At 46.6% G+C, this 16498-nt stretch overlaps 2 long non-coding RNA genes across 5 annotated transcripts; both read right to left on the bottom strand.

The window, feature by feature from the left end:
* Positions 1–5693: 5693 nt before the first annotated feature.
* On the bottom strand, positions 5694–7675 carry LOC118584230. Its single transcript, XR_004945013.1, has 2 exons — positions 7167–7675; positions 5694–6286 (listed from the first exon to the last, which is right to left on the bottom strand). It is a non-coding gene; the product is annotated as an uncharacterized LOC118584230 (long non-coding RNA).
* Positions 7676–7780: 105 nt separating this feature from the next.
* On the bottom strand, positions 7781–9558 carry LOC118584231. Of its 4 annotated transcripts, none has more exons than XR_004945015.1 (4): positions 9271–9558; positions 9011–9131; positions 8594–8925; positions 7781–7808 (listed from the first exon to the last, which is right to left on the bottom strand). It is a non-coding gene; the product is annotated as an uncharacterized LOC118584231 (long non-coding RNA). The 4 variants fall into 4 exon arrangements; XR_004945016.1 differs by lacking the exon at positions 7781–7808 and adding an exon at positions 7837–7864; XR_004945017.1 differs by lacking the exon at positions 7781–7808 and having other exon boundaries at positions 8277–8925; positions 9271–9358; positions 9438–9558.
* Positions 9559–16498: the final 6940 nt, after the last annotated feature.

The following is a 16498-nucleotide window of genomic DNA, read 5'->3' as shown; positions in this document are numbered from 1 at the left end:
CAAGACCCCTCAAAAGAAGAAAAAGGGGGCTGCCTGAGTCTCTTAGTGTATAACTTCCCTGTGTATTTTGGCTTTACCAGACCCTTTACCCACCTTCTGATGCTGATAAATAGCCTCATGACTCCACTTCACACTACCCAGGCTTTGCAGCCCTAGGGATCCTTTATCTTTTAAAGTATCGTCACATATAACTTGACTGTTTAAGTTACTCCCCAGCCTCAGCCATGCTGGTGTTCTTGTGCATTAACACACTGAGCTAGAGGGAAGGCCAATCCATGCTTCCAGAAGGGACCCAGGAACACCTGTTTGACCAACCCAAGCCTCGAAGCAAAGCTACCAAGAGCTGCTGCATCTTTGGAAATGTGGACCTCACTGGTGTTTATGGCAGTCAGTATTGAGCCATCATCACCATGTTCTGGCTTTTTACACCTCCCCTGCTCACCTGATAGTTCTTGGTGATACCTCTGTAGAAGATAAACATTTTTTTTTTAATCTAATGGAAACAAACAAAAACATTAACTGAAAAGTCTATTAAAAAATAATACTTGAAACCGACACTGCCAGAAAACCAAAGACAGTGTGTCAAAGTTGATATTTAAAACCCGGGACTGGAGGCACGGCTCAGTGGTTAAGGGCACTTGTTTATTCAGAGGACCCAGGTTCGATTCCCAGCACCCACATGGTGGTTTGCAACCATCTGTAACTCCAGTTCTGTGGGATCTGACGCCCTCTTCTGACCTCTGTGGGCACTAACCCCGCACATGACGCCCTCTTCTGACCTCTGTGGGCACTAACCCCCCACACGTGGTGCACATACACACATACATGTGGTGATATTTTAATTGTCCTGAAATGTGATTTTATTTGTATGTTAAATAAAGTTTGCCTGGAGATCAGAGGTCATTAGCAAACCAGGAATAGAAGTCAGGTGGTGGTAGCCCATGCCCTTAATCTGATCACATGGCAGGCAGAGTCTCTGTGTGGTTAAGGACACAGCCAAGCGTGGTGACTCTTTAGTTTTTAATCCCAGGACCAACCATAGAGACCAGGAGGTCTGTATAGATAGGCAGTGACGAGGAAGTCATGTGGCTGGGCTTAGAGCCAATGAGAAGACAGAATAGGAAAGCAAAAAACCTCAAGACACACAGGAAGAAGGTCTCTCTCAGGGGAAGGACGGCAGCAAGTGGTAAGATAAGGTGGTCTTGGCTCTTTACTACTGCTCAGATCTCTTGGGCTTTTAACTCTGTATTTGGCCCTGTGTTTCTTATTTAACAAGACCGTTGAGAATTTCATCTACATACACAGGTAAAACACTCACACACAAAATAACACAAACAAATATAATGACAAAATTTTTTAAAGAATTTTCAACTCCAAGGCTAAAGAAGTGGTATAAAAATTCCGTAATAAACAGATCAAGTGCGTTAAAAATACTCCCCTTTCCTCCAACCATTTCTGGTGCCACAAATGATCTAAAAAATGTCCAAATCTGCCAGCACTGGCAGTTGAGAAACCAATGCAAATAGAACATTACACCTCCCCGAAACCTACCAACCCTGATCTGCCGCACAACCACAGACTGGAAAACAAGCCCGGCCTGGCAGACTCTGGTGAAACCAAAATCCCTACACTGAAGGCCAGAATCTGAGCATTCTGTTTACTTCCAAATGATCTGGTGTAAACAAACAACAACAAAACTATGTTAAAAATATAGAACCTTTAGCAGCAAGTGTGTTTAAGAAACAATGCACAAGAGTTTGGGAGAAGAAACAGATTTCATATTTCCTGAATATGCAGGACTTTTTAATAAAGTTGCCTATACTGGAAAACCCTTCTTTTTTGTAGGGATTTGATCTCTGACATACCTTGGTATTTATGAGTAAGGCTAGGTTTGAGCAAAATGAATGTTATCGAGGAGTCTCAGTCTCCCTCTCTGTCTGTCTCTGTCTCTGTCTTTCTCTCTCTCTCTCTCTCTCTCTCTCTCTCTCTCTCTCTCTCTCTGTGTGTGTGTGTGTGTGTGTGTGTGTGTGTGTGTGTGTGTTGAGAGGGCAGGCTTATCTTTGGTACTCCATTTGGACTGCAGATGCTATCATTCTGTCACTGAGAGTTGGATGGCCCCTTGGAGACCTCTGACAGCTTCCTCTCTCCAACCTGCTCTGTCCTCGGGGTTCTACAGAAACAGCCACCTTTCCTGGAACAGCACAATCATGTTCTGCGCAGGTGGACTGGCCTGCTGGGCATCTTTGCCCTCTTGCACTGATTTCTAGCTTTCTCCTGGTTTGATAGCTGGGTCCATGTCTAGGGTGGCCAACTGTCCCAGTCTGTCCAGGACTTAGGAGTTCCTTGGGGCACAGAATTTTAGCATTATAAAATGACCCAGTTCAATCCATAATAGCCAAAATGTAGAAATCACTCAAGTTTTCATAGACAAACAAATGGTTAAACAAAATATGGACTGTTCCTGCACTTTCCAGAAGAATATTCTGGCACGTGCTACATGGCTGACTTTGAGGGACCTGCATTGGGTGAAATATGAAGTTGAAAGAAATAAATACCTCTAATGAGCACTTGGGAGATGGAGGCAGGAGCATTTGAGGCCAACCTGGACTACCTGGTGAGCTCAAGGGCAGAATGAGACCATAGATTTAAACAAACAAGTCAAATAGCTTAAGATCCCGATTATATGAGGAATTCAGAGCAGTGGGGTTCATGGAGACAGGAAAAAAAAAAAAAATGGTTTCAGGCCTGGGGCAAGAAGGGAGGGTGGGCTGCTGATCGGTGGGTGGTACCCTTCTGTGTGGAAAGCCAAAACAGTACTGGAGGTGGAGGGTGGCGAAGATTATACAACAAAGTCACGGAGCTGTCTGCATAAAAATGGCAGAAATGGTAAATTTTTCCAGTCTAAGGATTTAAAATTCCTAGGACTGGTGTTTAGGCCAGTGGTAGGGTGCTTGTACTGCACACAGTACAAAGTTTGAGTTCAAATTTCAGCACCATAAAAATCAACATAAAAAACATAAAATCTAAAACTAAACAAAAACCTTAATAATAGCAAACCCAGTGGAGCCTAATGGGACAATTGCCACTCACGACTCACACCTGTGTGCCTCTCTCTCTCCGCCGCTCCATCACACAGGTGTACTTGGGGATGGCTCAGATCACGCCTCTCAGAGTGGGGTCCCATGCATTTGAGTACCCCTTTGCTTCTCCTGTGTTTCTGAAGCAAGGGACCTCACTCCCATGTTAGCCCTGGATACAGCTGATTGGATGGTCCATCCTTTCTCCAAAGCAAAACATGATTCATATCAAGCACAGATGCAGCTGGCCCTGGACACAGGTATGGAGAAATAGAAACAGATCGTGTTGAGGCCAGCTGAGGGGCACCCTGTCTCAGGCCCTGCCAATTAAAAAATGTCTGGGTAGTGAGAGACTGTGTTGTGGGAACATTCTCCTTTGACTAGTGTTACTTTGCAGATATTCCCCTGCCTCGACTTCCCAAAGACATTTGAAAAACCTTCTGTGGCCAGAATTGCTTGGTAAAACTGGTAAGACCAGGATTGGTTGGCTATATTGTGAGTTCAAGGCCAGCCTGGGCTAGCAGAGACCTTGTCTCAAAAACAAAGCAAAATCAAAAAGAAAAAAAAGAAATGAAACAGACTTGCCAACTAACCAAACAAAACCTAGGAAATCACCCACCCTAGCAAGTGGTTCTCAACAGGGGGCAACTTTGTTCCCTGAGGAGGGGCTTGCTGAAATTCGATTGTCAAAACAGGAGGAAGTGGGTCGAAGTCACTTGTGGGCAGAGGTGAAGGATGATGCTGAAGATGGATGGCGTCAGCCCTAAGGAGGAATTCCCGTCTCAGAATGACCTTACTGTATCTGCATTTGTATCCACTATGCTCGGGGCTGCTTTCCCGTTTATGATAAAGTGACCCACCCGAGATTCCCCAGCTCCTAAGAGGTCAGCAGAGGATCTAAAATTCAAGCTGTTCTGTTTCAGTGTCTCTGCCCCCAACCCCACTTTGGGAAGCAAACCAGGGACTTATGCAAACTGGGCAAATGCCCTACCACCAAGGTACATTCCCATTGGCTCGCTCTTTGTAAAAACAACATTTTTATTATTATTATTAGTGTGTGTGTGTGTGTGTGTGTGTGTGTGTGTGTGTGTGTGAGTGAGAGAGAGAGAGAGAGAGAGAGAGAGAGAGAGAGAGAGAGAGAGAGAGAACACCATTGCACATGTGTAGAGGCCAGAAGACAACTTTGGAGATTCTGTTGTCTTTCCACCATGTAGATGCTAGGGATGGAGCTTGGGTCATCAAGCTTGCATGGAAGTACTTTCACCCACAGAGCCATGTTGATAGTCCCATTGTCTCTACTCTGGCCACTATGCATAATGCCAATTTTTAAAATCAATTTCATGAGTTAAAGAATTTGTGTAATTAAACCAATATTGTCCCCCCCCCCATATTGGTTTCAATACAAAGGAAGGAATATATAAATCTGCTAGTTCACATTCACAGTCTCAATGCATTTTAAGATGCAGGTTTGTACGGCTGTGCGGTGGTGGCGCACGCCTTTAATCCCAGCACTCGGGAGGCAGAGGCAGGCGGATCTCTGTGAGTTCAAGGCCAGCCTGCACTACCAAGTGAGTTCCAGGAAAGGCGCAAAAGTTACACAGAGAAACCCTCTCTCGAAAAACCAAACAACCAAACAAACAAAAAAGATGCAGGTTTGCAAAGTTCCATGAAGGGAAATGTTACTTCCATAATTCCAGCTGATCTGCCAGCTGTGCACCCACAAGTGATCTCTTAGGCACTGTTTGACAATGCATAGGTGCTGATATGCGGCTACACGTGGCTCTTCGTCAGTGTTTCTGAGTCATGGCCCAGTACTTAAGAGCCAAATAACATATGCTCTCAAGAATCTGACTCATTTGTGGAAGCTCCATTAACTTGACAGGTTTCATGTTATAAAATTGAAGAGGATGCTCTGAACTTTGATTTTTTTTTTTCCTGTCTCTCTGTTTAGCAGCAAGTTCAGAATTATCCCTGTGACCCCATCTGGCCTTAACCATCGCTTTCCCTCGCCCTTCACCTTGAGTGAAGTACTCAGATGTGGAGCCTTCCCCGGCCATGCCCACCTCCTGCTTCACACTGGCATGTCTGCATGTTGCAGTGTGCTCTCTGGCCTCAGTCCCTCTGTCACGATGTCACCTATGATCTCACCGGCCTTCCCAGATACAGCCAGGCCTGGCTTCTCTGTGGCCTTTGATGCTGTTTGCCGGCCTGTTTTTCTTGATATTCCTCTTGCTGAGTCAGGGGAGAGCATTCTCCCTGTGTCCTTCCTCACCTTTTCCACTGCCTTCCACTCTTGTTGAGCCGGGTTTTGTTCCTTCTCTTTCTGGGGAGGTAAAGGTTACCCTTGACACCCCCCCTTTCTAGTTCATGTATCATCCCTGGTGGCCCTGCCTACCACCAGGGTCTCCACCAGGGTCTCCACCAGGGTCTACGAGCTGTGACCCCCACCCCACCCCAGCTTGATGCCTGTTGCATTTATACTCAAATTCCAATAATGCAGGAGAATGTAAATTATGGTTTATACTCTGAAGAGATAACTATGGAATTATGAGGAGACACCACAGAACCTTAAACACATATAACCAAGTAAAAAACAGCCAAGTCAGGGCGAAATCACCAGAGTTTGCAGTTGCAATTGATATTTGGGGTAGGAGAGGCAGAACTGAAAACAGGATACAAATCAGTAGTGTTTCTGTGGGGTGGAGGAGTCTGAGACTAAGCACAACAGAGCACACCTTTAAGGTGCTTGAGAGGAGAAATGCGGGACCCTTGAGGTTTGGGATCTATTCCCTCCCTGTTGCAAAAGTACGTTGTGGTTTTGGTGCGGTGGTGGATCTCCGGTGTCATCTCTCCGTGGGACGGCCCACTGTAGGGAGCGTCTCCACCCACAGGCAAATGCATCTGGATGCTGGACCGGAGAGTCGGGGGTGAAGACGCCATGGCGGCCTTTTAAGTTTAACCTTTCCTCCTCCGCTGTCCGACCATCCTCCAGCTGCCTGCTGGCCCGGGCTGCCTCAGCCTCACCGTCCTCTCCAGCGGTTCCTCACCTGTCTCACCTCAGCCTCCTGCTCCCCACTTTTCTCATTAGCGTCCTCATCGGCAGGGGCGTCCCTTCCACTCTCTGCCTCCACGACGACGACGTCTTCTCCTTCAAGTCCTTGGTGGTGATCTTGAAGCTGGTGTCCACGCCTTATCTGACCCAGCAGTGGCTGAAAAGGAGTCCAGGGCTCTGGTGAGAACGCCGCCCAGTTGGGGACAGGGCGGGGAAGACAGCTGGAGTTAATGGGAAGCCAGACCCGGGAACAATGCAAAGATGGCTTTTGGGAACAACCGTGGTGGGAGGGGCTTAAACCTATAAACTGTCTTTATACCTTCCTGGTCATTGTCCACTACCCCCCACCCACACGGACTGACAGGGGTTCTCCTCCCAGTCTGCCTTCTCTGCCGTGATTCTTTCGATCTTTACCAGTAAGCTGCAGGCCTGTAAAGCCCACCACCACAGTTGCTGGGATATGGCTCCACGTGGTCCTGGTTACACTAGAATGGCTCTCCTTTAAAACCCCCTAGTGTCCGCGAGGAGACACTTTCAAGGTCCTCTGTAACCTTGCTCTGCCCCATCTACTACTTTAAGCAAAAGATTTATTTTTATGTGAATACATAAGGCTGTGCACCACAGGCAAGCCATCTAAGGCTTTCTTTAGTCTGTGGCCCATCCTGCAAGCCCTTCAGATCATCTTTCCACCCCCGCGTTCATTGTGTAGAATAATAATGTGTTTCCCTAGTGCACAGTGTGCTCGGGGAGGCAGGGACTTACTCTTTCTCATCTGGGTCCCTGAAGTGCCCAACACAGTGGCTATAACACAGCACAGGAAAGTCTTAGGGCTAAGAACTTTTTCCTGGGTTCCAGCAACCTTCCCACCTCCACATCTGCTGATCCCTCCAGAAAGCAGCTCTGCCATGGGTGGACCCGTTCTGCACCATGAGATCCCACCCCCTGGACTGCTGGTGCCTAAACTGTGTGGAGGAGCTGACTGGAGATCAGACCACCCACAGAGCATCAGAAGCCTGGGAGGAACCACAGAAAGGCACCTTTTAGCAGGGTCCAGTGGCAGGCCCCACCAGATTCGCTTCCGGGAATGCAGCAGGAAAGTTCAAGGGCAGCTCAAAAGCAAAAGCAGAAGCTGAACGATTATATGGCAAGAAGCTACCAGGCACTGACAGCTGCAAGTGAACAACAGAGAGAGGTAGAAAAAAGACACATGCCGGAAAACAGGCCAGTGGGGAAGATGGGGTGGGAGGTGACCCCAGCAAACCAGAGACAGAGAGGAGCCAGTAATGCTGAGGAAGAAGGAACATCCACCACAGAGGATCTCATTTCAGAGACCGGTTGCATTCTTTCTTCATCATGCTCAGCTGTGGCTGTTTCTGGGACATCTGGCAGTTGGGGCTGCTTGGCTGAGTCCCATTGCCCTGCTGGAGAAGCCTTCATGAGGAGGAGGGGGAAGATGATGATAATGATGGCAGGGTGTAGGTGGTAGTCAGGACAGGGAGGTAGCTCAGTCAGTAGAGTACTTGCCTTGCAAGAGTGAAGACCTGAGTTCAATCCCCGGCGCTCATGTAAAAAGCCAAGTGTAAAAGGCTGGAGAGATGGCTCAATGGTTAAGAGCACCATCGGCTCTTCCAAAGGTCCTGAGTTCAATTCTCATCAACCACCTGGTGGCTCACAACCATCTGTAATGAGATCTGGTGGTTTCTTCTGGTTGGCAGGGATACATGCAGACAGAATACTGTACACATAATAAATAAATAAATCTTAAAAAAAAAAAAAAGAGTACAAAAAGCCAAGTGTAGTGACCTGTGCTTGTAATCCCAGTGCCAGGGAGGTAGAGACACATGGATCCTCCCTGGCTAGTCAGCCTAGCCACATTGGCAAGTTCCAGGCCAAGTGAGACCCAGTGTTAAAAAACAAACAAACAAACAAACAAACAAAACACCAAGGTGGATAGTTCCAGAAGAATGATACTTAGGGGTGACCTGTGGCTCCATATGAATGCACACACACACACACACACACACACACGTGCACACACACTCAGAAGGTCATTGTTTCTTTGGTGCACTCCTACAAACCCAGCATTCAGGAGGCTGAGGCAGGAGAATCACGAGTTTAAGGCCAGCCTAGACTACATACTGAGACTCTGTCTCAAAAAGTGAGAGGAGAGAGGGAGAGAGGGATGGAGGGGAGAGATCAGTCACTGTGTCTGCTCCTCTACCAGAGACACAGATTCTGAACTTGGCGTCTGCATTTATTTTCACAAGGCACTGGAGACACCCACAGGTGGGATGACCCCGCAAAATGGAGCTGTGCTATGAACTCAGTCTCGCTCATCAGTTGCAAAGACCATGGGGGTGTGATTTTGCCCGTGGTGTCCTAATGTCTAATGCCATTATAGGGTGATGAGCAAAGCCAACTGTGCCAGCCCCAGCCCTTACCCACTCACGAAGTGCAGGCTTACCTAGGACACACTTTGCTTTTCTAAATCACAGGTTTGCCTTTGCAGAAGCCCGAGCTAGTCAGCAAACTTCACAATGACTGTGAGCATGGCTTGCTAAGCCCTGGGTGGATGTAGCCAATTCCATTCCAGTTTGTGACAGTGACAACAGGGGACAATGAAGGCAAAGTGCTGCATCATTCATTGGTGACGATGGTTGTTGGGCCACCACTGCTGTTCTGTCTGCCAGACCCTCGCGCCTCTCCATCTCCTCCATTTTTCAGGATGATGCTTCTCTGTCCACACCTGCCATGTGATTTACATGAGAGCGGGCATCACAGGCTCCATACTCCTGGCTAGAGTAATCAGATCAGATGTGTGAATCTGCCCTTTCCTGCTCTCTACAGCCTCTGAAAGTCATGGCCCCTCCCCCCTGCTCACCTCTGACTACTCCGGGTAGAGATGGATCTAAAGCCAGGCCAATCAGAGCCCTTCTCTGGGGTTAAATGTCTGGAGACTGTGCGCTCCTCCCACTACCAACGGGGTGAACGCAATATGCTGTCTTTAGAAAATACATGTGCCATGAAACTCAGCATGTTAGTCATTTTAACTGTACAGTTCAGGAGTGTTCTGCACATTCTAGTGATGTGTGAACAACCCGACACACCCTTCCCATATCACAAAACAGAAACACTACTCACTACATCACTACTGCATTTTCTGTCTTTGGTTGCTGGCACCACCATCCCACTTTCTGTCTGCAGCAATCTGACTTTTTACGTGGAGTTCCTGTAAGAGGTCACATGACAGTTGTCGTTTATACTGCCGTATGGTTTAAAGGAAGCCTTGCTTCATTGGCAATGCTTACAAAGCTCTGGATCGGCTGCTGTGGCGTTCTTTAGGCCACTGAAGAATGATTAGCTCCCAGATCAGCTTTTGAAATTCCCCAATTGAGCCATGGTAGATGCTTATTCACTGATCTCTGTAACATCTGTTTCGGATACTGCCCCAGATTCTGCTTCATGTAACCAGCTGTTTTGAATGGTGCCAGTCCCGCTTCAGTAGCTGAACACGCACACCCCTGCTTCTCCATCAGGTGAAGTGTCCCTAACAGGAGCCATGTGCAAATATGTGGAGACATTTCTGGCTGTCACAGCTAGGAAGCTGGTGCCCCTGGCACCTAGGGGGAAGGGGGCATGGGGCATGGGTGCTGGGAAACTTTCCACTACAAAGAACACAACACAGAATCACTTGGACCCAGTTGTCCCCTGCCTCAGATTTGAAAACTTCTCATTTGCACAGGCTTAACCTTTCTTTCCCTGGTCTTCAGTAACCACAGTTTTCTAATCAAGAAATGAACCTTTTGTAACACATTGGGGTTGACGAGCACTTTATCCCCTGAAGAGAGACTGAGTGTTCTAACTGCTTTCATTCACCACCACCAAAACCATTTCCGAACCATCCCTTCCTGCTTGGTGACTCTCAAACCTGCCCTTCCGTGGTGCTTCTAGAACCTTCTCCCTCTTATGACTCGACAGCCCCAAGCACAGATCACAGTCTCCTGCTTCCTGTCATAACTCCTTCCAGTTAGGGAAGAGCACCTTCAGCTTCCTGGCTCCTGGGTGGTCTAGAAGTGGATGAAATCCACGGATTTATCTATTTTTCTTGCACCAACTATCTCTATATTAAGGCTACCATGTAGCAGTTAGTCAGAACTCCGTGTGTCAGGATAATTCTGTCCACTTGAAAGCTAATATTCTACAAACATTCAAAATTCCTGGTTCCTGACCACTGATTTTGGGTGGTTGGGGGATTTCTGAGACAGGGTCTCACTCTGAAGCCCAGGTTGGCCCTGAGCTTGCTGGGTGACTGAACGTGAGTCCATGTCCTTTCTCCTTTGGTCTTTTAAGTATTGATGGTAAGGACCACCCTCAGACGACTTACCAGTTTCTGGCTTTACAATTATATGAGTGTTATGCATGAGTGGGAACTGTGTTTTGAATTTAGGAAGTTTTCCTGGGCCAATGGCATTCTCTTGCAATGCTAAGAGTTGGCAGTGAGTGACAGCTCCCAGTCAACTGACATGCTATACCACATCACTAAACTGGGGTGTCCAGTGGGGTTGGTACATTAAATGCATTTTCAACTCATGATAGGTTTACAGGACACAACCCCATTATCAGGTCAGGGCATCTATAATGTCATTATCCTGGCTTTCTAGATGAGGGGGTAAAGCAGGACTTTTAGACATTATTTAAAATTTCTAACTTGGAAGGAATCCAGAACAACTCCTGAATCTATGAGCTAGTCAGTGAGCAGATGAATCCCGGAGTTTGAGTTAGATGCTTAGTGATGCAGCCGACTTCCCAGTGGGATGCTGTGTACCAGGATACTGATGGGCTCCTCCAGTTACCCTCTGGTTATCGAAAGACAAATGTGCCCTGGGTACAGAACATTATGTAAGGGTCCTTTTAAAATTGTCTTCCTTATTTTCTCTTTTCTGCTCTCTTTCTTCCTTTATCTGACTAAATTTCTGTATCAGACAGTTAAAAAACACATCACCCAGTTGCCTGAAAGTTCATGGTCCTTGTAGGGCAACCAGGGCACTGTGGTCATCACAATGCACCTCACTTTGGGATAACGACAAGTAATACCTGTGGCTTTTTTGGATTGTCTGTGAAAACAGGCGCCCCAGGAAAGCACAGAAAACACACACATCTTTAGAGATGAAGTCATCTCGCTGTGAACTTTCAGTGAGCTGTCACTCAGGGGCGGCCCCTTTGGAGAGATATAGTCCTGCACTCAGCGGGCAGCAAGCATTGGAAAGGGAGGTATCGCCGAACGAGAGACCCATCGGTAGCTCACTGCATGCTTTTTGAGAGTTAACATTGCTCTGGAAGGTGCTGGGTGAACTGAACCTTTGTGAGTTGTTTGGGGTGCTCTGAAAATTCGCCTCTGTTCCTAATTTTAGAGCCAGCAGCTGTCACGGCTTTGTTCTAACAAGTCAGTAATTTTCCATCCCCCTGGCTTGTTCCTATTCCCTTGCTCTACCCTGGGGCTCGCTCTGCAGAAACATCGAACTTGTCCTTATTCTTTTATGTGCCTCTCTGCAGCCATTTTTCACCCTTCCACTTCCAACTTAGCAACCACTTGAGGAAATTCAAGTAACACACTTCCTATTAACTGCGTACACTCTGTCGGTATAAATCTCCAACTGCGTGCGATAGACGGTCGAGTGTTATCAAGCAAGCTTATAGAGTTTGATGCTTTTCCTCTTTGTAGCAGGACAATTGCGTTTTGTTGGTTTCTTATTTGTCCTTTTATGTGTCAGAGTCCCGTGGATGCCACTGGAATTTTTTTAGGCACTTGTAAAGTGATGTCATGACTTCTTCTGTTTTAATTTCATAGTAGTTTGAGATTTGCTTCAAAATAACCTAGATGAATGGAAGGGGAAGTAAGCTAAGGAAACAGCCTGCTTAGGGTAGCAAAGGTTTAAGTGGCCATTGGAGACAGTGGGGCCCCTTGTGACACTCCCTACCTTCGTGTGTAGTTGACTTATTAAATAATAAAACCTTTTATAATTTTGCAAATGATTTCTGAAAATCTTTTAATGATGATGCAGAGTGTTAAAGTACCGCCACCTATAGGTAGGAATTATATTACACTTATTTTCTTGATAAACTGTTAACATAAAAGACAGGAGAGGCCAAGGAGAAATTGGAACCCCGTGGCTGACATGAGGTTAGAAAAGGCTCAGCTCTGTGGAGGGCAGTATGGTTGGCAGCCACAAAAATATAAATGGTAAACACAGGCATGGTGGAGGCCGAGGTAGGAGAACCCAGGACCAACATGGGCTACTTAACAAGGCTCTGTCTCCAACAATTAAAATAAAGATAAAAATATTGGTTGTCAGGGACTAGGGGACATAAAGAATAGGGAGGCTTTTTTTTTTTTTTTTTTTTTTTTTTTTGGTGTGCCTTTCGGGTTTTCTTGGTTTGACTGTGGCATGGGCTCATGCAGCCCAGGTGGCCTCAAACTCTGCCTGTAGCCGATTATATCATTTTGAATGCCTAATCTTCCCGCTCCACCTCCAAAAATGCTGTGGTGTGAGACACTATGCCCAGTTGCCTTCATTTTTGTGAGAAGAAAAGAGTTCTGAAGGTGGAGGGTGTGAACAGTCACACAGCATGGTTTGAATCTGGGATGCCTCCCACCCCCACCCCCAGACCTTCGTTTTCAGTGCTTGGCCCTCAGTCTTGAGGCTATTTTGAAAGCTGTGACCCTTGAGGAGGTGGAGCCTAACTTAGGAAGTAGGACATGAGGGGCAGACCTTTGAAAATTCCCAGCCCTGCGCCTCTTTCTGGCCATTCTTTGCTTCCAGACCCACTTCACACTCATGCCACCATGGATGTTCCCACCATTTGCCTTCCCTGCCTTGATAAACTGAAACACACCCGAAGCCGTGAGCCAAAACGAACCTTACTTACTTACGTTGTTCCTGTTAAGCATTTTGGTCACAAACAGAAGATACTGATACATTCTCCTTTTTTTTTTTTTTTTTTTTTTTTTTTTTTGTTTCTGAGACAGGGTTTCTCTGTAGCTTTGGAGCCTGTCCTGGATCTCGCTGTATAGACCAGGCTGGCCTCGAACTCACAGAGATCCGCCTGGCTCTGCCTCCCGAGTGCTGGGATTAAAGGCGTGTGCCACCAATGCCCGGCCATTGATACATTCTTAATGACACTGAATCATACATATAAAATTATCCAGTTGATAACTTTTATGCTATGTATCTAAGGGCCAACTGTTCAAAAACATAAGTCTGGAGTGCTGCGGATTGTAAATATAACAAAAACACGTGTGCTCTGCTCCATTACCACCATCCATACATGTTTATTACAATTAAAAATAAAATTTACAAATTAAAAAAGTTCACGGGTGGTGGTGGCAGTGGCGGTGGCGGTGGCGGCAGTGGCGCACGCCTTTAATCCCAGTACTCGGGAGGCAGAGGCAGGTGGATCTCTGTGAGTTTGAGGCCAGCCTGGTCTACAGAGCTAGTCCAGGACAGGCTCCAAAGCTACAGAGAAACCCTGTCTTGAAAAACAAAAACAAAAAACAAAAAACAAAACAAAACAAAAAAAGTTCAGATGGCCAAACAGGATGAGTTTTAAAACAGCTTCAAAAATTAAAAAGCATTGTGTGAATTCCTCCCACGCCTGAGGCTGTTCTCAGCAGTGTGTGGAGTGTCTCCCCATGGCTCACTGTTTGAGAGAAGGCCAGGCACTGTAGGGGCACGGCAGGTAAGTCTCACCTAGACAGCCATGCTTGGAAGGTTGGACAGGAGTGAAACCAGTAAGCAATGGGAACAGGCTACAGGAGCCTGGACTTCAAAGGGATGCCACAGAGAACTCTAAGAGAGGAGTTTCAAGTTGGCGGGTGGTGAGGGTGGGGCTGGAAAGGCGAGGCTTAACTCTGCCCTGAATTTACCAACCCAGCCTTCGATTCATTCCAAGTTTAATCAAGGAACAAATACTCACCAAATGCCAACTCCCCATAAGGAAAAGCTTCCAGAACTAAAAAGTTATTTAAAAAAAAAAAAAAAAAAAAAAAGCATTCCCCTCCCTCAGAGTGCTTCTAATTTAATAAAGCAAGGCGTGCATGCAAGGGATGAGACAGTGAAGCATGTTAAGAATAATCAAGAAAGAATCAAACAGATACATGCTGGCACTTGACTGAACGTGGAAATCTTGGGTGTGGAATGTAGAGAACCTGAAGGTGATTTTTCTTTTTCCCAAATGTACACGACAATTGGTTTTTAGATTAAAATTGGTATTTCAGATCAGTCGGGGAAAGAAATGTAGTTTTTTAATTATTTTGTTTGAGACAAGGTCTCACTTTGTAGCTCTGGCTGGCCTAGAATTCATAAAAATCTCCCAGCCTCTGTCTCCCAAGTGCTGGAATTAAAAGTGTGTACTACTATGCCCGGGAAATGCTGTATTAAAAATCAAGCCAGGGGAGGGGAGGGGGGGGATTTAGCTCAGTGGTAGCACACTTGCCTAGCAAGTGCAAGGCCCTGGGTTCTGTCCTCAGCTCTGGCAAAAAGAAAAAAAAAATCAAGCCGGGCAGTGGTGGCACACACCTTTTATCTCAGTACTCGGGAGGCAGAGCCAGGCAGATCTCTGTGAGTTTGAGGCCAGCCTGGGCTACAGAGTGAGTTCCAGGACAGGCACCAAAACTACACAGAGAAACCCTGTCTCAAACAAACAAACCAAACAAACAAACAAATAAATAAAGTGCTGTATTAAAAAGTAAATATTTTATTTTACAAGGAAGACTTAAAAATATTTTTATTTTAAAATTATTGTGGGATGAAGGTACGTGCATGTGTGAGTATGTGAGTGTTTGTGGGGGCAGGGGTCGTATGTGCACATGAGTCCAGATGCCCATGGAAACCTGAACCATCAGATCTCCCTGAAGCCAGAGCTACATGATGTTGTGCACCACCAGAAGTGGGTGCTGGGAATCTAAGTTAGATCCTCTGCAGGACCAGTAAGGCATTCTTAACCACTGAGCCATCTCTCTAGCCCCAGAATTTAATAAATATGGAGGAATTATTATGTTGAATTCCAATTTTATTCATTTATTTTATTTTTTAGATAGGGACTCAGTCTATTAGCTCAAGATGGCATTGAAGAATCTTCCTGCCTCACCTCTGTGCCAGGGCTACTGTGAAATGCCACCACACCTGACTTATTTCTCTTTCCCCCCAGAGTAAACATAAAGAAAAATAAGAACTCCAGAGTGTGGGAGGGCCCCTAAAGGAGAAATATCTTGAATGTCCTAGAATTTCATTAAGAATACACACTTACGTTTGGGAGGCATCTAGTCTGTGGGACCGGGATCTGTCCTTAGTGCATGAGCTGGCTGTTTGGAACCTTGGGCTTACACAGGGACACTTTGCTCAGCCTGGAAGGAGGGGACTGGACCTGCCTGTACTGAATCCACCAGGTTTAAATGAGTCCCCAGGGGAGTCTTGATCCTGGAGGACATGGGAGGGGGGAGGACAGGGGAACCCATGGCTGATGTGTAAAATTAAAACACTAAAATAATAATAATAATAATAATAATAATAATAATAATAGTAAAGAATACACGCTTACAAACATTAACTTTGGAGAATCAAATTAACAGAGCCAGGCTTAAATGCCATGTCTGCCAAGGGTTTTCTTTGCCAACTTAACTTATTTCCCTAGAGACGTGGCATAATCTTCTGCTGCCTTTCTGGGCCACCGGGGTGTCTGATTTTTAGAGGGTTTGTACCAACAGAGAATTCCCACTAAATGAACTCTTGACCTTTGAGCCCAATACACAAGTAGACGCACTGACATAGGGTCTGCTCGATGCGCAGGGGCTCACTTGGGACTACGAGAGGCTGCGAGGGAAGCCACACACGGGTGGAAGTGCCACCCCCTACCCAGGCCACGAGAAATCACGTTCTAGGCTCTGCCATCTAGGGATGGTCATGGCCACAGCAGACGCTTTCCCCCTGTGTCAGTCACTGGGGAGGAGGCAAATGGAAAACCGCTTGACACGAAGAAAGCGGGGGGGGGGGGGGGGTGGCAGAGAAGTCAGTAAGCTCCCCTCCCGTCTCTTTTTCATGGTTCCTCCAAAAAACGGAAGCTAGTGCACATTTGTTTTTGAGCACGTTCTCTCCATCCAGGCTGCCCCTTGGAGAAAGCTTGAGTGTGGAATGTTGTGGGCAACATCCCCTCCTACCGTCCAAAATGATCATTGCGGCAAGCGCCAGCCGACTGGGTGAGCAGATGAATGAAGTTCATCTGTCTCCAACAGTTTCTGCTCGCCCAGCCCTTTGGTAACAACTTGAGTAGGATTTGGGTGTGAGGAGGACTCTTGGCTTGCAGCATCTTTTCT

Source organism: Onychomys torridus, chromosome 5, assembly GCF_903995425.1.
Source record: "Onychomys torridus chromosome 5, mOncTor1.1, whole genome shotgun sequence".
In the NCBI taxonomy this organism is placed as follows: Eukaryota; Metazoa; Chordata; class Mammalia; order Rodentia; family Cricetidae; genus Onychomys; species Onychomys torridus.
This window is presented reverse-complemented; position numbering and strand designations above follow the sequence as displayed.